General features: G+C 47.0%; 1 long non-coding RNA gene across 1 annotated transcript; it reads right to left on the reverse strand.

Moving 5' to 3' along the window:
* Positions 1-589: 589 nt before the first annotated feature.
* Positions 590-3,627, reverse strand: LOC132808331 (uncharacterized). The gene is made up of 2 exons (XR_009642062.1): positions 3,531-3,627; positions 590-2,893 (listed from the first exon to the last, which is right to left on the reverse strand). It is a non-coding gene; the product is annotated as an uncharacterized LOC132808331 (long non-coding RNA).
* Between the last annotated feature and the right edge of the window lie 214 nt (positions 3,628-3,841).

Consider the following 3,841-nt stretch of genomic DNA (forward strand, 5'->3'; position numbering starts at 1 on the left):
AGAGTCATAGAGCTGTACAGCAAGGAATCAGACTCATTGGTGTTTAAAACTAGAGGACATAGGTTTAAGGTGGGGGGGAAGGAGGGAAAAGAGAGAGAAGGGGATCTAAGTGGCAACCTTTTCACACAGAAGGTGGTGCACGTACAGAATGAGTTACCAGAGGGAGTGGTGGGACTGGTACAATTACAACATTTCAAAGGCATCTGGATGGAGAGGTGAGTTCAGAGAGATATGGGTCAATTGCACGCAAATGGGATGAGATTAATTTCAGATATCTGGCCATCATGGCCACGTTGGATGGAAAGGTCAGTTTCTGTGCTGTCCAGCTCTATAGTGGGGTCATAACCCGTGTCCACATTCTGTCCTCTACCTTGCCACTCGTTGTGAGGCTCAGAGCCTGGGAATATCGTTGGGTCACCCAGACCCTGACAATTTCCACATAGCTCTGGGCATTTCTCACAAACACCACTCGGATTGTCAGCCGCCGTCAGAAACTTTAGTTTTCCTTTTTATCCATCCTTCAGCACTGGGCAAGAATTCTCTGTTCCCGTTGTGGGATCGTGTTCAAATAGCGACCAAAATCAGCAACTGGTGAAAACAGCCTCTTTATTCAGCAACCACAAGTTGTACAAGTTTGAGGTGGTGATGGAAACCCGAAATACCATCCTTACAGCAGCCTCTTTACACACAGTTCTTATAGAGATTAACACTCCATCACTATGGTGTCCCATTGTTTTATCTATTGTACACAAACGCTGGCTGCTACTCCCGATGGGATTGAGATTGTCTGTGTGATCTGCTTGCAGAACTAAGAGGTGACAGTCCTTTTGTCTTTTAAGTCAGCAAATGTTAGTAAAATTACTCGGCCTGTGTGCTCTAAATAAGTTAGCCATTGTACCTGCACTGAATAAAAGAATAAACGGAATTAAACTGTTTACTGCAGCTGGGTTGGGAGACTTGTTTAGTATTTGCCAGTGAGAGTTTCATTCATTCCTGCAATTTCATGGAAGCGCAGTCTCGATAGTCAGCTTCTTAAAGGGGACAGTGGCTGCGAGTCAGGGAAACTGATGTATTTATGTATTGATGTATTTATTCAGGTCCTGATAGATGGTTGGCAAGGGCTGATTAATATCGTATTCTTTCATGGTGATAAGATGGCAGGGAGGTATTGTTCTGAAAACATGTTGACAGTTATTGAGAGGTAGCATTTGATGCAGAAATAGGCCTAAACACTGCTTGTAGCAAGAGCTGGTAAGGGATGAAGGTGTGAAAAAGCAGTAATGAGTGTTTTAGCTTATTCTATTTTGTAATAGTAAAATATACTACAAAACTGTGAGTGAGTGAGTGAGTGAATGAATGAATGAAGCAAGCTATGTTACAGGAAAGAGTTATGGGTGAATGAAATGGGAATGCAATATTATTAGATACAGGGCTCCTGTGAGCAAGTTAGAAAAGACTTATGAATGACTTAATAGAAAGAGTTTGAGAGTGGGTTAGTAAAGAGACCTACAATACAATATCTCACACCACGTCATCGTCCTGCCAGCCTTGTGGGGTCGGAGAAACCGGAGCCAATCTTTACACAGGGCAGGTTTCTTCAGCGTCAAACATGACAGATATACACCTCCTGACTTCAGTCCATGTTCCAAATCAGTAAGTGTGTCTTAACAGTTGCTCAACTCACCAGGCAATGTATGCCCTCTTGAATATTAATACAAGTAACACCCACAAAGCATCCAAACGTTTGCTACTCAGTGTGACTGGATTGGTGTCTGACCAGATGGTATGACTGACTGAATCCCTTCCCGCACTTGTAGATAGGCTGGTGTCTCCGCAGGGAAGACCAATCAATGAACCCCTTCCCACACACTGAGCAGGCGAATGGTCTCTCCCCGGTGTGGACCTGTTGGTGACTCTGCAGGTTGGAGGACTGAATGAATGCCTTCCCGCCAATGGAGCATGTAAACGGCCTCTCCCCGGTGTGGACCCGTGGTGTCTCTGCAGAGAAGATGAATCATTGAAGCCCTCCCCGCACATGGAGCAGGTGAATAGTCTCTCCCCGGTGACACTGCAGGGTGGATGAAGCGCTGAAAGTGCTTACCACACACAGAGGTGAACGGCCTCTCCCTGGTGTGGACCCGCTGGTGGGTAACCAGGGTGCATAACTGAACGAACGCCTTCCATCAGACAGAGCAGGTGTACGGCCTCTCCCTTGTGTGGACCCACTGGTGACTCTGGAAGTTGGAAGACCGGTTGAATGCTTTCCCACATACACAGCAGGTGAAAGGCCTCTCCCTAGAGTGGACCCGCTGGTGACTATGCAGAGTGGATAACTGAACGAACGCCTTCCTACACACGTTGCATGTGAAAGGCCTTGTCCTCCCGTCTGGACCCGCTGGGGGGTCACCAGGGCAGATGAATGGGTGAACCCCTTCCCACACACTGAGCAGGTGAATGGCCTCTCCCCAGTGTGATGGTGGCGATGGCTTTCGCAAACTCTGGAAGTTGAATTCCTTCCCGCAGTCCCCACATTTCCACTGTTTCTCCATCACGTGGGAATCCCCACCGCCCTCTAGTGTCAACAACCAGTTGAAGGACCACTCACAAATAGAACGTGTTCTATGTCTTGCTGCTGCGAATGAGGTGTTGCTATTTCAGTCTTTGTACCCGCTTAAAGCTCTTCCTACAGTCAGTTCACTGGTACACGCTCACTGAGGTCTGTGTACTTCGGTCTCACTGAAGTTTGAAACCTTTCAAAGCAGGCAGGACAGAAGACAAATAAAATATCCAGTGAGATTCAAAAGGCTGATAACATTCCTGTGCCAGTGAATCGATTGGCTCGATCAGATCTTGTTTTGAGATTACTGGCTGCAATTCCATCCGTTCTCATATCCTGCAAAATGGAGATTACAGAAGACATCACTGTCTACACAGGATAGAAACTCCAAACAGACAGTTTTGGTTCCTGTGGAACATTCTTTCTGCTCTCCCTCCCCCCAGAATTTGAATCTAAATACCACAGTCTCCCTCCATCCTCACTAGGTATTATTGCCCCATGTTCCAAATTCTCCATAAATGCTGAAAAATATTGACTGATGGATCTATGCTCGCCTCTTCCTGCCCTGGACACAGCTTGTCACAGATTGAACTATGAGTGAGCCATTCAGCTCCTGGGATTTGCTCTGCTGTTCCATAAAATCAGGTCTGTGCTACTTTGGCCTTCACTCCATTTCCTGCTGTTCTCCGTAACCTTTCATATCCCTGTCATTTAAAATTCTCTTCAATTAAGCCTTGAATATATTCCATGAGCCAGTCTCCATTACTATCTGTGAGGGAGCATTCCACAGACTAACAAGAAAGGAATACATTCCTAATTTCTCCCTGAAATGGGAGACCACTTCCAGGCAGGTGGAGACTAGTTAGTTTAGAATCATGTTCAGCATGGACTGGATGGAATAAAGAGTCAGAAACGGAGCAGTTTAACCCCAGAATGGAAAGGGGGGGGTGAAAAAAGGAAGTGCCGTACTCACAGATGGTGGACAGAGAAAGGAAGTTGCAGTCCGAGGTGAAGCTCAACCTTCAATCGGGGGGAGGGGGGGGTGAAGAGAGGAGTCGCATCAGCTTCAGAAGCTCATGGTCAAACTTCCGCAGTCAGTCAATACGGCGGCTCTGATTGGCCGGCGGAACAATCGCCTTTCAGCTACCCAGGCATTCCAATTGGCTCACAATTGACCTGTGTGATGGCATGACATGTGGCCAATAGGAGAGAACCGTCTTGGAATACGAGATTGTCATCGGCCGGCTCCTTCCGGACGTCCCGCCCCGTATATGGACGTCACAA

The sequence above is a fragment of the Hemiscyllium ocellatum genome, assembly GCF_020745735.1.
Source record: "Hemiscyllium ocellatum isolate sHemOce1 chromosome 27 unlocalized genomic scaffold, sHemOce1.pat.X.cur. SUPER_27_unloc_41, whole genome shotgun sequence".
Taxonomy (NCBI): domain Eukaryota; kingdom Metazoa; phylum Chordata; class Chondrichthyes; order Orectolobiformes; family Hemiscylliidae; genus Hemiscyllium; species Hemiscyllium ocellatum.